The sequence below is a fragment of the Tympanuchus pallidicinctus genome, unplaced genomic scaffold (assembly GCF_026119805.1).
Source record: "Tympanuchus pallidicinctus isolate F22 unplaced genomic scaffold, pur_lepc_1.0 scaffold5, whole genome shotgun sequence".
NCBI classification, from domain to species: Eukaryota; Metazoa; Chordata; class Aves; order Galliformes; family Phasianidae; genus Tympanuchus; species Tympanuchus pallidicinctus.
In genome coordinates, this window is record NW_026294769.1 from 70,896,100 (window position 1) to 70,915,505 (window position 19,406).

The 19,406-nt window shown below is 39.1% G+C and overlaps 1 long non-coding RNA gene across 1 annotated transcript in view; it reads left to right on the forward strand.

The window, feature by feature from the left end:
* The first annotated feature begins 2,292 nt into the window (after positions 1-2,292).
* LOC128090871 (uncharacterized) overlaps positions 2,293-19,406 on the forward strand; it is a 579,571-nt gene continuing 562,457 nt past the window's right edge. Inside the window, exon 1 of the long non-coding RNA XR_008211128.1 lies at positions 2,293-2,454. This is a non-coding gene — a long non-coding RNA (uncharacterized LOC128090871). The remainder of the gene's footprint in view (positions 2,455-19,406) is intronic.

Sequence of the window (19,406 nt, forward strand, 5' to 3'; positions counted from 1 at the left end):
GAGTCCAACCCCTCTGCTAAAGCAGGTTCCCACATTTAGTACACAGTGCCATGTCGTGCTTCCAGGACTAGGTAATACTTCTGCATTTGATATTTCTCTTCCTATTGGATTTGGAGATCTAAAAAAATTTTGAGGAATAACACAGTGTTGCTTGTAAATGATGAACTCTGCCACACCTAAGACAGAATGGGTTTCTAAACTATTTTCAAATTTGTATTTTTGATGTTCTAAATGTAACAAATAAGTACTTTCAAGTTCCTATTTCAATCACAAGGAAATAGATATCTAAAAATGCCTTTTTCCCCTCATTATTTTGCACACATAAAATATTTTGTCAGCTTTATCTTTTAAAAGACTCAGAAATTTGAGATGTGATTGGAGCTGTTCATGAGTTTTCCTGCTTAACTTTTTCTCCTTTTCCTCTAATATGACTAACCCACCATTTCAACCTTTATTCTTTTTTTTTTTTTTTCTTTTCTTTCCTGTGCTTATAAAAGTCCTTGAACACGTGCAAGTGCCAGAGGATACAGTGTCCTGAACGCTAGAGGGCAGATTAGAAACAAACCATCAAGTTTACAGCTCATTCAGTGCCAACACCTGATTTGTACTCTCTCTCTCTGTAATTAATTGAGTGTATTCTAACTTTAAGTATCTACACCAATGGTCATAATTACATAGAATTTTGTTCTCTCTTAAGCATTCTTTGAGAACCAAAGTAGGAAAGTTAATGAAAAGAATCCAGATTTCCAGGCAGGAGGACAGATATTATCCTTCCTACAGCTGATGGAAAACCATTCATGGCAATAACTCTATAGACATAAGGAGCTCTGTTGAAGAACAAACTGGAAGGATCCTTCATACCTTTGTACACATACTGATACTGCAAGCACATCTGAGTTACATCCATCAAAACATCCAGGGCTAAAGTTTGCAGATTAAACATGAATCATAGAATCATTAAGATTGGAAGAGACCATTAAAGCCATCTAGTCCAACCATCAGCTCCTCACCAAGGAGACTCACTTGCTTGGCATCCATTTCACATTACACTTCCTTTCTCCAGCCAGAAACCACAGTCCTACACCCCTTGCAAACACAGATGTGTCCTACGACTTCATGCACTGAGTTTCTTACATTTGAGAGAGAAGATGAGATTTCTATTACCCCTACCTGTTAGCAGTTTTTGATATAGATGCAGAAGTCACATGCATATCAGAAGCTAAGCATATTTATGCACATTGGAAGATTTATCTCCCTACTGCTAGCAGAAGCAGGCATCCCATAATAATCTGAGACAATTCAACTTCATTGCAGGACATCCTGGACAAACACTCATTCTAAAAAGTCAACCAGACCTCACAGAAAGCTCAGAATCACACCTGAGATAAAGCAATCATGCTCTTTTGCACATCCTTAACATGTCTCTTCTCACCAGCAGAAGTCTAGCAGGCTGCTATAATTCAGGATGTCTCAGTGTGCACCTCCTTGTGCAGCACTGCTCTCTCAGCATAAATGCAAATACAGTCACTGCAGTGTCTCACACACACACAACATTTGGTGCTATACAGAATGTACCTCAATGTCTGGGGAAGCTGTTTTCTTCTAAATGCTGAAAAAAATAAACCTGCTATTCTTCAAGCCACGATTTTTTTTCTGGTAAAGCTCAGACCAGGATCTCCCAGAATACATTTTGTGGATTTATGCAGGCAGAGAAAACAAAAATAGCCGGTCACTGCTGGCTGATGGTATAGGCACAGACATACAGCTGCATTAGTGTGGCTCAGAGCCTGAACTAATAAATCTCAAGGGCTCTCTGGACTTAGTAACTTGGGTAAAGCCACATGTATCCATGTTATACAGACTCCAGCTCAGAGCTGGCTGTCATCAGCCAGCGAAAACACAGGCAACAATCTTAGTGCTTGCCTGCTGTTTTAGGCCTACTAGAAAAGCCAAAACTCTTCTCTTTGGCCCTTTAGCCATTGAGAAGAAACATAACATCAGCATGATAAATCTTCAGGCAGGCTGAACAGATCACATCAACTGCATCCACAACAGGTGCCATTTCCCCCTTGATAAAACATTAGTGGCACCTGCAGTCCTTCAGAAATGATTCAGAGGAGCCTTATAAGAACCAGATAATATGGTCATCTCTGTGGTGTGGTAAGCCTTGGTGGGAAAAATCCCTATTGTGGGCCTGGAGGCCTCCTTGCTCTGTACCTGCTTTGCTCATGTTGAAATCTGTTTTCCTCATCCAACACACAGCACCTCGTCTTTACCCATCATGCAAGAAAGATATTGAGGCCCTGGAACGTGTTCAAAGGAGGGCAACAAAGCTGGTGAGGGGTCTGGAACACAGGCCGTATGAGGAGAGGCTGAAGGAGCTGGGGTTGTTCAGCCTGGAGAAGAGGAGGCTCAGGGGAGACCTCATTGCTCTCTATAACTTCCTGAAGGGAGGTTGTAGTGAGCTGGGGGTCGGCCTCTTCTCTCGTGTCATTAGTGATAGGACCAGGGGGAATGGCTTCAAGCTACGGCAGGGGAGATTCAGGCTGGACATGAGGAAGTATTACTTTTCAGAAAGGGTGGTCAGGCACTGGAACGGACTGCCCAGGGAGGTGGTGGAGTCACCGACCCTGGGGGTGTTCAAGGAAAGACTGGATGTTGTGTTGAGGGACATGGTTTAGTAGGAGCTATTGGGAATAGGTGAACGGTTGGACTGGGTGATCTTTTAGGTCTTTTCCAACCTTGGTGATTCTATGATTCTATGATTCTATGATCTCCACAGAGCTTCCTTTGTGTAGATGTAAAAACTCAGAGCCAAGTGCTTCACCAAGGGCAAACCTTTCCCTCCAAATTGGAAAGATATGGATTTGATGGGTGGACTGTGATGGATTAGGTACTGACTGCAAGACTGTATGGAGTACGTGTACGGAGAATAGTGGTCAATGTCTCAATGTCTGGATGGCAATCGGAGATGAGTGGTGTCCCTCAGGGTTCAGTACTGACACCAATACTCTTTAATATCTTCATCAGTGACATTATCAGTGGAATTGAGGGCACCCTCAGCAAGTTTACAGATTACATCAAGATGTGTGGAGCAGTCGACATGCCTGATGGAAGGGATGCCATCCAGAGAGACCTAGACAGGCTTGAACAGTGGGCCCAGGTGAACATCGTGAGGTTCAACAAAACCAAGTGAAAGATCTTGTACCTCAGTCAAGACAGCATCCACTATTAGTACAAGCTGGGGGACAGTCCTGCCAAAAAGGAACTGGGGTACTGGTGGATGGGAAGCTTGACATGAACCAGCAATGTGCCCTTGCAACTTAAAGGCAACCATATCCTGGGCAGCATTAAAAGAAGCATGGCCAGCATGTCAAGGGAGGTGAACCATCCCCTCTGCTCTGTGCTGGTGAGGCCTCACCTGAAGTACTTTGTCCAGATGTGGAGTCCTCAATACAGGAGAGACATGGAACCTGTTGGAGGGTGTCCAGAGGAGGGCTACAGAAATGTTCCAAGGGATGAAACACCTCTCCTATGAGGACAGGCTGAAAGAGCTGGGGATGTTCAGCCTGGAGAAAAGGTGACCTGATAGCAACCTTTCAGTGTCTAAAGGGGAGCTAGAGGAAAGAAGGGGACAGACTCTTTAGCAGGGTCTGTTGTAATATGACAAGGGGAAATGGTTTCAAACTTAAAGAATGGAGAGTTAGATTGGATATAAGGAAGAAGTTTTTTACAATAAAGATGGTGAGGCAATGATACAGGTTGCCCAGAGATGTGGTGGATGCCACATCCCTGGAGACCTTCAAAGCAAGGCTACATGGGCTCTGAGCAACCTGACCCAGCTGTAAGCATCCTTGTTCATTGCAGTGTTGAATTAGGTGGGTTTTAAGGGTCCCTTCCAGCTCAAACTATTCTATGCTTTTCAAAAGAAATGAAATTAAACAGAATCAGGTGCAAAAAATGTCAGCTGAGATCACTGAGGGACAAGAATTCACAAAAATCTTGATAGAAGTACAAAGGACAAGCAAGAATACAGCTTCTTAAGCTTGTAAAAGTCAAGATAGTCAAAGAGTTAGCTAACTTAAAGCATGATACTAGTACATGATCAATTGGATGTAAAATATTCAGAAATACATTTAGGTTGGAAATTACAAGATGATTTCCAGCAATAGAAGAACAGTGTTTTTTTCCCAGGCAAGATTTATATGAATTGTCATGGGTTGAAGAGAGGAAAAAAATTGCTTCTCTTAATTCCATTATACATTGTCATCTGATCTCAGAAAAGGTTGTTTGATTGAATTCTGCTGCTGCAGTAAAATAGGAAAGAGCTAACAGCCATCTCTCTTGTTGAGGAATCATATCATAGCAGCTCTGGGTTTTGCTGTGCTGGTCAAATGGTTAGTATTATTTTTTATAGCCACCAAAGGTTGTGCATCCCATAGTGATGTTGAAACTGACATTATCAAACTCAAGAGCAATTTTTGACTCCAGCCAAAAAAATAAATTTTCAGGTGTCACCAACAGACAGTTTTGGCACCTAATTCACATTAATTTGAATGGGGTTGAAACAACAAGAAAACTTGAAAAAAAGGGCCCCAGTTTTTTTTGTCATACTTCAATCCCTACTCAGTGTATAACAGGAAAACTGTGCTGCTGTTCTCTGACATTTCTCTAGATTTATACAGTTGTGAACTGCATGGTTCATTGAGGATACATTACTCTTAGTATGTACTTGCAAAACAGATCAGCCTTGTGTGGACTTCTGCTCTTGTGAGATAAATAACATTAGGATCTGAGAATACATAAGTAATTAATAGTAAACAATCCTAGCAAATATGAATCCTCCACCCTTATTTGTTAAAGACAGCTGTTCAAAAATGTCTCCAAATCTCAGTAAAAAATAATATGGAGGGAAAAAAAAGAAACAGCACATTAATTTGTCCTTGTTTTGTAATACTCAAGCAGATTTTGCCCATCTATTAATTTTGCATGCATTACACACTCAGGCTAGGTACTAACTGCACATTAGTACTTATCTAGGAGAAAGGAGGTCAGTGCTAGAAGTGTCCTGGATGGTAAACTGCTTGACTTTCAATTTAATCAAATAATGAAAGAATTAAAAGAAATAATGAACCTACAATGAAGCAAGGAAATGTTATGTAATCAGGTCCATTTAGATAAATGCCTCTTAAATTCCTGCTTATTTAACGTACTAAGCTTCTCCTACTGAATAATATATAATCTATCGAACATTTTAATACAGTGCTGAATGTTACATGTTAAACACTAAGCATATAGCAAGGGAAACAATTGTGCAGGCATACAGATTTGGGCTTCTAGCTTAGTTGTTCAGAGGGAAAAAGGGGGGCATGGTCCTGAGGCAGGGAACCCCAGTGGAAAACAAGAGGGAAACAAGAAAAAGGCAGGGGATCATGACTGGCTTTTTCTACAGATTTAGTGAATCTACGTTGATGTATATCATAAAATTAAGACAAACATAAAAATCATCTTTTCCACTCCGCAGAATATTTTTCATGGAACAGTCGCTTTGGCAGCATAAGGAGTTGTAGAAGACTGATAAATCGCATCAGTCACACTGATTGCATAATGTTAGGATGTATTGCAGTATTGCTCATTCCTTTGATTATTTATTTAACCTTTTCAATAGAAAAAAATGGTCTTTTTTGCAGACTATTATCCTTTTGAAGGCAGAACTTTAGCAAGTTGAAAGGATTATGATAAGACAATCTACATAGAATTGATCCAATCATTTTGTCACAATATTTTTATTTCATTAATGATCACCTCCAGTTACCCCAAAAGTAAGCAGGCATTCAGAAGGTATTCAAGAACACCGTACACTACCAGCGTTTGACAGGATAAGAGGAAAAGGTGACAGGACAAGGGCAAATGGTTTCAAACTTAAAGAATGGAGAGTGAGATTGGATATAAGGAAGAAGCTTTTTACAGTAACGTGGTGAGGCACTGGCACAGACTGCCAAGAGACGTGGTGGATGCTCCAACCCTGAAAACTCTGAAGGTCAATCTGGACTGGATGCGGCTCTGAGCAACCTGTCTAGCTGTAGGTGTCCCTGATTGTTGCAGAGGTGTTGGACTAGGTGACATTTAAGGGTTCCTTCCAATTCGAAAGCTTCTATGATTCTCTCATAGTTTGTTAATTATAGAAAAAAGTCAAAGAAATTGGGTGGCATATGTGGTACAATAAACCAAGGAAATTTTTCTGAAATGCTTCAATTAAAAATGTATATGGTTGAATATCAAACTCATAGTACACTCCTCCAGTTACACATTTTGAAACTTTCCATAGTCTCTACTGTTCCAAATAACTTCTGGTCTTAACTTTCTCAAGCTAGAATTGCAGTACTTGCTCAGTGAAGTGACCTGCAGTTGTGTTTGTTTGTGCTGTGATGCACCATAGCTGTGATTTTTACTGAATTATTAAGAAAGGTTTAGATGTTTGCTGTGAGATTTAGGTGTTAAAGGCTGAAATAGCACTGTTACCATTCCCTTTATGAGTCTGTTAAAAAAGGGAATATGCACCTTGCCATTGAGAAAAGACATGTTGAGGAAATTTTCTTCTCTGTTATTTATAATGAAGTTTAAACTGAAAAATACACTACCTAAGAAATGCATTGTCCATCCAGAAACAGAACATAATGCATCTTGTGTTTTCCTTCTTTATGCCTTCCTAGAAAAAAGGTTATCTGTGTACTTGGACATTGTTCAGCCTATAACTGTTAGTATTAAGTGTTGTGTGAAGGAGGAAAAAAATAAACCAAAAATCAAACCAAAACAAAAAAGCCAAAGCCTAATCTCTCTGAAAATACATGCATCAACCAAGCTTAGGTCTGTTCTTTTACTGTCCCACAGAATGCAGACAATACCAAACATAAGGGGCCAGTTAGGTTAATTGGAAATCTGAGCTCTCAGAGTGATCATTGATATTTTCATAAAGACAACACACATAGAAGTAAAGGTGGGTCAGCAGGATTAATGACAGTAAATTAGATACACACACACAAAATTGCATTAGGTTGTCAGGACATGAGGTTTGTTGGTTTTTTTGTTTTGTTTTTTGTTTTTTTTTTTTTCCCAACTGAAAGAGACATAGATATCTGCAGGTCATTTGAATTTTTTTCCTTGATGCAGACAAATGCTTATGTTACACAAATCTATTCAGAATGTAGTTCCTGAGTTTGCAAACCATTAAAACAACAACAAAGACATCTAGGGATACAGCCAAGAAGTTATGATGGAAAGACCACTACAGCCCTGACAACATTTTTCTAAGTGGAAGAAACTTGAGAGAAGCTTGCATTGTTCTCTAAATGTATTAGGCCTGAATATGTACTGGGAAAAAGCTTTAGAATGCCCACCAGAGGGAAAAAAAAACCCTTCAAATTCATGCTGCCTTCATTTTGTACAGTTTCTTCCCACAACATTTTATGAACAGGAACATTTTCTAGACAGCCAAAGCGTTCTTATAGAAGACATTTAGACAAGTGTTTAATTTGGGGTGCCTACTTAATTCACATTGTTTACAGAACTGTATTTGAACTCTTAGCTGAAAGCCTAAAACACTTTTGCCTGGTTGCCCAAATTAACATCCTGGATCAGAGAAGAGGTACATTTATCACAGTATGTTTTGCCTCTCTAGTATTTGATGTTCCAAAGAATGTCACACATAACCTACAGGGGAAAAGTTTGATCAATCTCACTTGATTTCTATCAGCTTTCCAGGTGCCAAAACACTGGATTTATGATTCACTTCAAAACATTTACCACCAATACCACCAAGTCCCTTGTTATCCATGTACAAACATCTAATCCCTTTCTAATTCTCTTTCACTGTTACTGTCAGGAGTTTGTACAGCTTAATCATGAATTGTGTGGAAAATACCAGCTCCCTTGGTTGAATTTGAACTTCTTGCTAGTTTCATTGATTGCACATTGGTCCAAATGTTCAGGTGTGGGAAAAACACAGAAGGTCTGCATTTACTTCCTCTAGACTATTAAATATTTCTGTTGTTGTTTTATAGTATTAAACTTCATAGCCTTTCTTAAATAGACATCTTCCAGCACTCTAACAGAATCACCATACATCTCTGCATTCATTTCATCTCTGAAATGCCCTTTCTAAGATAAGGCATCAATTCTGCACATGCTATCTCAAGATTGCACCATTTTCCTCAGTAGTCTCCAGTACAGTCCCTACAGATCACAATATGTTTTCTGCTATTCTCTCTAAAATTTTACGTAACAAAAGCAGACTGGTTGGGACTGAGCCTGTTGGGTTTTTGTTGTTGTTGTTTTTATTTGGTTTTGTTGTTGTTGTTCTGTTTTGTTTTGTTTTTTTTTTTGGTTCAATGAAATTATTTCAAAGCAGTTAAAGGTATAAAACTAGTCACATGAAAATAATGATGACAATCCAACTTTGGACCAAATGATTGTTTGAGATGTCTTGGAAGAACATAAAACTGATTGTTTATTCAGCTGAGTATAAATAAAAGGGGGTTGATTTTTCTTCCCAGTATTCTCAACTTTGTGCTATAGGAGTTATCTGTGATTTCATCTTGTTTTTCTCATTTTAGGACGAAAGTAAGATTTTCTCAAGACAATAGTTTGTAGCATGATTTTTAAACAGTAGGTCAAGTTTCTGAAGTACACTTAAAAGGCAACTCTGTTTAAAATTCAGTTGTTTGTGGTTGTTTTGTTTTTTTTTTAATTTAGCACACTGAGTTCTACTGCTTTTGCACATATGCACTGCCACTTTTTATGCTTTCAGGACCACATTGTGTTTTTTGAAACATATTCCCTCTTCTATATGAAAGCCTGAACTTGGCAAAAGAAAAAATCAATAAATCTGTCAGTTATCAATGTACTCATGAATATGAATAATGGAAGCCAGTAGAAGAAAATGAGTGTTGGTGGGTTGTTTTTTTGGTTTTTTTGTTTTTGTTTTTTGTTTTGTTTGTTTGTTTTTGTTTTGTTTTGTTTTGTTTTGTTTTTTTTTCCCCTCTCTTCTAATCTGTTTTACTTAGGATTGTATTTTGGAGAATGCCTTCAGGGCTTTGTACAGTTGAATATGACAACAGTTATTTGAAATTAAGGGAGATTGGTTTTCCCAGCAGGGCAGCTACACTTCTTCCACCAGCTTAAGATTGGAGATATGAGTGTGTGGCCCTCCAAAATCTGGCCATTAATGAGCATCCCTCAATGACTGGACAAAATGTAGAGTTTTGCTAGCTGCTTGGTGGTGTTGCTCCTGGGGAATGAACGACAAATTTGAAGAGTTAGCCATACTTAAAAAGCTTGATAGGCCCTGTGAGAGGAATGCCCTGGAAAAATGCCCAAAGAGAGGAAGGTGCATAGCAAAGGCTGACTACCAGCGGCAGAGCATATGTTTGTCTTGACTTCCGTTTTTATTTCACTGTAATTTTAAACTAGACTTGATTTGTTCAAATGAAACAGCCAGAGATGTTGGTGGTGTGAATAGCGTAGATAGGTTAGAGGTCCTTCTGGAGATGTGAAAGGATTCATTTATGGAAAAGAAAGAAAGAAATGAGGGTCCAGTCAAACATGAACCTCAAAATGTACCGAGTATTCAGAGCGTCTGTATTGCAGTGCTGCAGTAATGTGGTGGTACCTTCTGCTAGGCTATAGCAATATTGGGATATGGACTTTCCTCTGTGTCTCAAAACTAATTCCAGAAAAAAATTTGAAGAGATACCTAACACTCCACAGTAATTACAACAGTGACTGAAGTTCAGAGCCCAAGAATGATCTGCTCCAGAGTGAGACAAAAGATTGTTAACAACAAAAAAAAAAAAAGACTAATGGAGGAGTCTTAGATGAGCTAGGCTTGGGGTATGCCAAAAATCTCTGCAGTAGGGCATTTGCAGTAATAAGTCTTACTGCATGCTCAGCAGAATTTATCCAACTGGGAAAAGATAAACCCTCCAACAGGTATGCAAGCTCACTAGAAGGGAATATTGAGAGATAGGAGAGGTAATGCTAATTCTTGATCTAAGCCAGCAGAGCTAAACTGTGATTACTGAAGTCCTGTCTTAAACTGGACAAAAGCATACAGAAGCAAGATGAATAAATCTTTATTGAAAAAATAAAATTAAAAAAGAAAAAATAAAAAGAAAATTTAATCCTTTTTCCTGGCTCTTTCATTTTTTTTTTTCTTCCTTCAGCACAATCAAATAGCAAGTACATCTATTTGCTTTACATTGTAAAATATAACCTGTGCATGAGACTGTCCCTGGAAAGCTACAAAGTACCACTGCTTTTCCAAGCCTACAGGCACCATACAAGAACAAAATTGATAATCAGTATGCTCTTCCTTAAAAAACTATTTTTCAACTCCTTGTTAGAAAGAAAAGTACATAGATTCATGGAATCCTTAGAGTTGGAATTAGACCTTTAAGGGCAATCTCATCCAGCTCCCCTTCAATGAACAGGGACATGCGCAGCTAGACCATGTTGCCCAGAGCCCGATCCAGCCTCACCTTGGAAGTCTCCAGGGACATGGCATCAACCACATCTCTGAGCAACCTGTTCCAGTGCCTCATCACCCTCACTGTGAGATTTTTCCTTATATCCAACCTGTATCTACCCTCTTTAAGCTTGAAGCCATTTTCCCTAGTTCTGTTACCACTTTGTTAGACTTTGCTAAACAGTCTGTCCCCTTCTTTCATATAGTCCCCCTCTAGATACTTATAGTCTGCTCTCAGGTCATCTCTCAGCCTTCTCTTCTCCAGGCTGAAGAGTCCCAGCTTTCTCAGCCTATCCTCATAGCAGAGGTGTGCCATCCCTAGGAGTATTTCTGTAGCCCTCCTCTGGATACACTCACAACAGGTTCCATGTCTCTCCTGTACTGAGGACTCCACATCTGGACACAGTACTCCAGGTGAGGTCTCACCAGCGCAGAGTAGAGAGGCAGGATCACCTCCCTCAACCTGCTGCCCACGCTTCTTTTGATGCAGCCATGGATACAGTTGGCTTTCTGGGCTGTGAAGACACACTGCTGGCTCGTGTCCAGCTTGCCATTCACCAGTATCCCCAGGTCTTTTTCAGCAGGGCTGTGCTTTCATACTCCAGTTTGCATTGGTAGTGGATGTTGTCTCAACCTAGGTGCAGGATCTTACATTTGAATTTGTTGAAGATCATGAGGTTCACCTGGGTCCACTGCTCAAGCCTGTCTATGTCTCTCTGGATGACATCCTTCTGGTGTGTCACCTGTACCCTACAGCTTGGTGTCATCAGCAAACTTGCTGAGGTCATACTTAACCCCGCTATCAGTGTCATTGATGAAGATATTAAATAGCTCACTGATCTCCATCCAAACATTGAAGCACTGACCACCACTCTCTGGACTCGATCCTGCAGCCAATTCTTCATCCATTGAACAGTCAACCCATCAAATTAATATCTTTCGAATTTGGAGAGAAGGATGCTGTGGAGTATCATGACAAAGGCCTCACTGAAGTCAAGACAGATTTCATCAGTGGCTCTTCCCTTGTCCATTGATGCAGTTACATCATAAAAAGCCACTAGTTTGGTCAAACAGGATTTGCTCTTGGTGAAACTATGTTGGTTCTCCCATATCATCTCATGACTTCCACGCGCCTTAACAATAATCCATCATAATTGAACAGTGACGCAGATGTGCAAATTCACATTGAAAGCCAAGATCTCAATTAGTTGCTACCATGGCGTATGGCACTACTGAGATAATCAGGACTGAGAGACAATAAATTAACACAGACAACTGTAAGCCTTTGGGTTTCAGATCTCATTGGGAATATAAAACATCAGTAAAAACTGAAATGAAGTTGGGGGTGGGGGGGAGGCACAGAAAACTCCCTTAGGGACATTCAAAGACAACATATTTCATCAGCAGATATAAATACAAAGACAAGGAGGTTTTCCTAGTGCAAGCTAGCCAAAGCCACAAGATATTGTCACAATCAAACCACAGCAACCACATACCATGAGAATTAAAACAATTAAATTAAACAAACTTCTATATGTATATAGTGCATTTATGAGAAGATGAAGAAAAGGAGTCAATATACCTTGAAGTTAGTAAAAATGAGCTCAAGCTCATTTCTAGACACAAAAAAGGTAAACAGGAGATTTATCTCCTTTTTGCCTATATCTAAAGGGGAAGGTTTTCTGCTTTGTCACAGTAGAATCCAAAGCAAAAAGCATCATTCCTCATGCTGAAATAAAGATTCCCACCCCTCTTTTGTTGTCTGGGCTGAATTAATGTTATTAGCTTCTTAGATTACTTGGGCTATTAATTTGCACCTTTAATTCAGTAAATATATTCATTTTCTATACCTGTTTTAGAAATTTGTCATAGAGAGAGATAATGCACAAATGTTTTTTGAGGCAAAACAAACCTGGAGCAATGGTATCAGAGAACTGTGGCAGAAAAGGCTTCCAGAAATAAGACAAAAGCAAAAGTTAAGAGATTTTGCATAAAAGTTTCAAAACTTATAACTTCAGAGGAGCATGTCAATATAAACTGAATTTTTACATTCCCATTAGGAATCCTAGTTTTCACAATAACAAAAATTCCAATTTACTCTTTTTACAAGAGAGTCACAATCAATATCTTCCCCTTCTGAGTTCAAAAATATTCATCAATATTTCTGCTTCCCAAACTGTTTTCATAAATATATATCTTATGAATATCTCAATGTGAACAAGTGTAGGTTGCTTTTTTTTTTTTTTTTTTAATACTTTTAATAATACATTAAAAAAGAAGGCAACAAAAAACATAGTAAGACTAGTGGACTATTTGACTTGGTTTTTTGTGAAACTAATGCATCAATGTCTGGTTCTACAGGAGTAGGTTCAATTCCTAGAGATTTCTCAAGCTGTTCGTCACAGATTTCTGATAGAATTTTACTCTTCCTGTGCTTCATCCTTGAAAACAGTTGTTAACAAATGTATGTGCTGCCAAAAGGCAATGACATGAATAAGGTGTGATGGCAAGGGATATTTTTCTCTGGTATGATAGATCTTACAAAAATCTAGTAAAGAGACACTACCAAAGTCTACTTTGAGTTGAATGTCTGACTCTGACTCCATACATTCCATTGGAAAATTCACAATAATGTATTTATGTCAACTGAAAACAGTCACAAACATACAAAAAAAAAAAAATAAAAAAAATGAGTATGTGTTTCAGAAATCACGAGGCGTTTTCTCAAATTCCTTTATCAAAACTGAAAGCACAACTGCATATTTTTTGCAGCTCACAGGACTGTGATTACTCAATGTATCAAAATGCATACAATTTTTTGCCATAACTTGAGTTGCCATAATTTGAGTTTCATTTTTAACACTGTTATGAGTTGAAACACAGCACAGATAAGTTGATTTTCACCTTGAATATACATTTAACTCAGTCAAACCAAAGCATGATTTTTGATATCTTCAAAGCTACCAGTGGTATCTTTGCTTGGACTTATCTTTGCTGAGCTAACTTACAACAGTCTTTCTGCATTCTTCACAAGTCAGTAGAGACTTTCCTCACATCACTATCAGTACAACACAATATTAACTGCAGATAAGAAAAACAGCATTTGTAAACACACTCTCATTACTAAAACATGATTGTCCTGACCATCTCTGAGACAAAAGCTTGCTCTTTCAGAGTAATGACTGAACCTGTAACGCTGCCAACTGCAGAGGAAACCATTCAGTATAGACCAGTCTCTGGCCATAGTTAAATTGCAAAATGAGCTTTGCTTCAACGTGACTAAGCCTGTGGCATCTTTGATTATGATCCATGTAAAATAGTTTGTGCCAGCCAGTGTATATGGGCTATAAAAAGAAGAGTTATTAAGCTGTTCTTGAGTTGCAGTCTCAACACTTGGCTAAGTCTTCAGGGTCTTTAATACAGAAGTAATATTTTGTTTGCAGATGCATTCAAGGAATCAGTATGAGTCTTTAATGTAGGTTTCTCATCTAATGGAAGAATTTTTTTGGGGGGGGGATATCTTGGCTCTGAATGTAGATGAGTTCATTATCTGAAATCTTTTACAGCCCCATCATCATTACTTTAAACTTTAGTTTTCTTCTTTGACATGCAGTCTGGAAAGAAGTAGACACAGAAAGGTCTCTGTTTTCTTGAGATATAGGATGCTTACCTTCCAAGACTGATTAGAAAATCCTCACTCTGCACCTACTAATCTCCATAATCTCTAAACAATGTTTTGACTTGATCTGATCTGAAATATATATTGGAAAATTCCATGTTGATTATACTGGGATTTCTCTAGGAGTTTTTCATTTGTTTGTTTTAGTGTTTTTAACTACAAACATTGTTTCATAGCTTTTATTGAAATCTTGTCTTCAACCTCCTTTCCAAGCTTATTTTTGGGGAAAAAGGAAAATAATAAAATACACTTAGAAACAACGTTGTTTTTTTTCCTCTGATTTTTTTTTTTTTTTTTTCTTTTGGTACACACTACTCTATATTAAACTATTAGCAATGAATACACATATCATAGCCAGCTATAGAACTTCTGCCAAGTTATGACCAAGCTTCTTCTAAGTTGACCTCCAATTACTTCTTTTTTGATCATTAGGAATTTAATCATTATTCTACCTGCAACAGGAGGTTTAATCTAGGAAGATCTTAGACCTAGATGAAAGCTTCTAGGTCATTACATTTAGACTGTGCTTTGGCAGTTTCATTTGACAAAACTTTGTTACCTCTGCTCATTGCTAAACCTCATCCCATGACTCCCCTTATCTCTCTCTCTTACTAGAAACAACCTTTTCCCTGCCTTAATGAATGCAGTCTTGCTTTGCTCATTGTCTTCTTGGAGTGTTGTTTCAAAGGACACTTTCCTAGTACACCACGTGGTTATTTTCTGCTTTAATAATCCTTTACTAAGACACATGGAAAACAAAGATGAGGTGATTGGTGGTAACCAACATAGCTTCATCAGGGTCAAGTCATGTGTGACAAAGTCGGTTACAATGTCAGTGGAGAAAGGAGGAGCAGCTGACATCATCTACCTGGACTTGTGCAAAGCATTTGAACTGTCTCTCATGATACTCTAGTCACGAACCTGGAGAAAAAATGGATTTGATAGATGAACCACTGGATAAGGAATTGGCTGGATAGTCGCACTGAGAGGTTGCAGTCAACAGCTCAGTGTCCAAGTGGAGACCAGTGATAAGTGGATTGTTCCTGGGACCCGTGTTTTGTGGGCAATATGGACAGTGGGATTGAGTTCAACCTCAACAATCTGCTAGTGACACCAAGCTGAGTGGTGCAGCTAACACACCAGAAGACTTAGTTTCCTTTTGACTCAAACCACTCTGTGACGACCAAACTTTTTCAGGCATGCTCATTCATATTTGGGCATGCTTCAGGAGACCGAAGTTTTCTTCTCACTAGGAAAAGCTAACCTTTTAAAAGCTAGATCTGTTGTTTCTGATGAGGTAATAAATCTCAGATACAGAATACCTCACTTTCTCTGCTATATTTATTTAGAGCATTGACTACAGAAGAATGTCAATAAGCACTCTTGTTTGTGTAAAAAAGGAAAGGAAAGGAAAAGGAAAAGGAAAAGGAAAAGGAAAAGGAAAAGGAAAAGGAAAAGGAAAAGGAAAAGGAAAAGGAAAAGGAAAAGGAAAAGGAAAAGGAAAAGGAAAAGGAAAAGGAAAAGGAAAAGGAAAAGGAAAAGGAAAAGGAAAAGGAAAAGGAAAAGGAAAAGGAAAGGGAAGGGAAGGGAAGGGAAGGGAAGGGAAGGGAAGGGAAGGGAAGGGAAGGGAAGGGAAGGAAGGGAAGGGAAGGGAAGGGAAGGGAAGGGAAGGGAAGGGAAGGGAAGGGAAGGGAAGGGAAGGGAAGGGAAGGGAAGGGAAGGGAAGGGAAGGGAAGGGAAGGAAGGGAAGGGAAGGGAAGGGAAGGGAAGGGAAGGGAAGGGAAGGGAAGGGAAGGGAAGGGAAGGGAAGGGAAGGGAAGGGAAGGGAAGGGAAGGGAAGGGAAGGGAAGGGAAGGGAAGGGAAGGGAAGGGAAGGGAAGGGAAGGGAAGGGAAGGGAAGGGAAGGGAAGGGAAGGGAAGGGAAGGGAAGGGAAGGGAAGGAAAGGAAAGGAAAGGAAAGGAAAGGAAAGGAAAGGAAAGGAAAGGAAAGGAAAGGAAAGGAAAGGAAAGGAAAGGAAAGGAAAGGAAAGGAAAGGAAAGGAAAAGGCAAGAGAAAAGAAAAGAAAAGGCAAGAGAAAAGAAAAGAAAAGAAAAGAAAAGAAAAGAAAAGAAAGAAAAGAAAAGAAAAGAAAAGAAAAGAAAAGAAAAGAAAAGAAAAGAAAAGAAAAGAAAAGAAAAGAAAAGAAAAGAAAGAAAGAAAGAAAGAAAGAAAGAAAGAAAGAAAGTGCACCAAAAATACTCTGTTATAATATTGCTCTTATGTCCAAGGGAACAAAGTAGAGCAAAAGAAACGTAATGTGTTCCCCACATTCTTTCCCCAACAAAGTTCTATAGTCAACACTTGCTACCATTTTATGCAAACACTGAATCAAACAAGGGTGGAATTAAATCATGCATTTTCACTTCTTTACCCACTAAAGATAGTTTTGTAAACGGAATCCTTCCAAGTATATCACTGAAAGCCAGACAGCATCTACCCCATGCTGAGTCTATGTAATCAAGTCTCCATTGAAAACACAAATACAGAGCTCGCTGAGTAACTGATAGGGAAATTAGTTCCTGAGCTAAGCCCTGCTGGAAAGGATTGGCAATGTAAAAGACTATATGTTGTCTATAGGAAACTAAAGACAAGAAAAATAAAGAAAGCTCTCTGTTCAGAAATTACAGCTTCATTCTACTCTTTAGTAAATACAGATGCAAGCAATCGCAACTTGATTTTACTGTCTCTGCCAGGGAAGGCAAGAACCCATATTCGGTATATTGAAAGGCTACAACTTTTTATACAGAGGATTTTCATTTACAGAGCTGAGGCAGATTCTGAACCACTAGGCTGACTGAAAATATACCAGCCTTTAAAAATCTTCAAGAACCACATCTCCAAGAACTCCAGATCTTTAGATATGTGCTGTTCTCATCTTGCGAACTGTAGTGAACTCGTTCTCCAAGTATTTGGCTCACTATTGCAGCTGCCAAAGTATTTCAGAGCATTTTGCTAAAAGCAGACTGGAAATTGAGCTATAATTCATAGTTGTATAGTTCATAATACTGGTTCATAATCAAATATTTCCTCCACTAAATACTTCTTTTTTTCAAGCAGGTATGCCATCTTTATCAATTCTATCCTTAGAGAAGTAAAGTAGGTAGGAAAAAGAGCAATTCAGATTTATTGTGTGATTAGATAACCAGGTGGATAGCCATAGTTGATTTACTGGTTCATTCAGTTGAATAGACACCTCTATGGTCAGAAGAGAACATTTGGTTCACTTCTTTTTGTATATAGGAATCATTATCAATCTTAGCCACTTAACTACCAATATACTTTCTTCCATTAGATGTAGGTGAGGGGAAGAGAGGAAGAAAGTAAGTTCAGGTAAGGAAAGGAAATGCCTGTTTTACTCCACAGAGTAAAACTGATGCAGCTATTTATTTATAAGGAAAAGTATTCCTTTCACTCACTTGATTACTCGATCCATTCCTTGACAGCTCAGCAAGTCAATAACCTATTCCACTGGAGTCAAATTTCTCAGTCAAAGAAAGGAATGAAGCTGAGATCTTAGTAATGCCTTCTTCTCATTCATATGTGTATATATATATATATGTAAATGCTCTATGTGTATCAGAATAGTACATTTCCAGCTAAGTATATGTAGAAGGTTAACACAGACCTACACCTCTCCTCAGGAATTGTCATGGAATCACAGAATTGCAGGGACTGGATGGGATGTCATGAGATCATCGACTCCAACCCCTTTGCTAAAGCAGATTCCCTACAGTAGGTCACACAGGTAGGCATCCAGACCGGTCTTGTATATCTCCATATCTCCCTAGGAGACTCTGGGCAACCTGTTCCAATGCTCAGTCACCCTTACTGTAAAAAAGTTTTTCTACATGTTTGTATGGAACTTCCTATGTTTAAGTTTTAGCCCATTATTCATTGTTCTATTGTTATGCACTACCAAGAAGAGCCTGGCCTCATCCCTTTGCCTCCCACCTCCCTTCAGATATTTAATCAGATCCCCTCTCAGTGTTCTTTTTCCCAAGCTGAAAAGAGCCAGGTTACTCAGCCTTTCTTCGTATGAGAGATGCTCCAGGCCCTATATAATCTTTGTGGCCCTCTGCTGGATTCCTTCTAGGAGATCCTTGCCTTTCTTGAACTGGGGAGCCCAGAACTGGACACAATACACCAGATGTCATCTCAGAGCTCCCCTCCAGCAGGTCATGCCCTAATCTGTACTAATGCTTGTGGTCATTCCTTCCCACATGCAAGACTACACTTGTTCTTGTTAAAACTCATCAGGTTCCTCCCTATCCAACTCTCCACTCTGTCCAGGCATTGTTGAATGGGAGCACAGCCTTCAGGGGTGTCAGCCACTCCTCACAGCTTTGTATCATCAGTAAACTTGCTGAGGGTGGACTCTACCCCTTCATCCAGATAACTGATGAAGATGTTGAACAAGATCAGATCCAACATTGACCCCTGGGAAACACAGCTAGTTACAGGCCTCCAGCTACTGATGACAACCCTCTGAGCTCTGCCAGTCAGCCCATTCTCCATCCACCTCACTATCCACTCATTTATCCCACACTTACTAAGTTTCATAACAAGTATGTTGTGAGAGACAATGTCAAATGCTGCACTGAAGTCAATATACACAACATCCCCTCTTCTTCCCCCATCAACCCAGCCTGTAATGACATCATAGAAGGCTATCAGGTTGCTCCAGCATGACTTTTCAAATTCTAAAATTTGTAAACCTTGGTGGGAGGTACTTCTTTATTCCCCGAAAAGTATTTCTGTATTTCTGCAGTTAACTAATGAGGAATTTTTTTTATCCCCTCTTCCCTTGGTGGTTTTGACCATGTAGGACACTAAAATGGATGGAAAAGTGCAAAACTTCATCAGTGCTTGCTCTCATAGCATGTATTTGAATGGTACTGGAGGCCCTTTAGTGCTCTCTCTGTTTCCCACTAGTTTCAAAAGCAGTGGGATGAGCTAAATGAGCTGCTTTCCTTTATCCCCATCTCCTTGGCCATCATCTGGCCTTTGATACAAAGAAATTAATGGGGAATGTAAGGAGAGAACAGAACATCATCAGTACACATTTTCTGTCTTATTATATATCTCTTCCTACCCTGTAAGAATATAACTCCTGAAAGGTGCTAAGATGCTGATTTAAAACACCTACAGCTCAAAATATTTTTCCT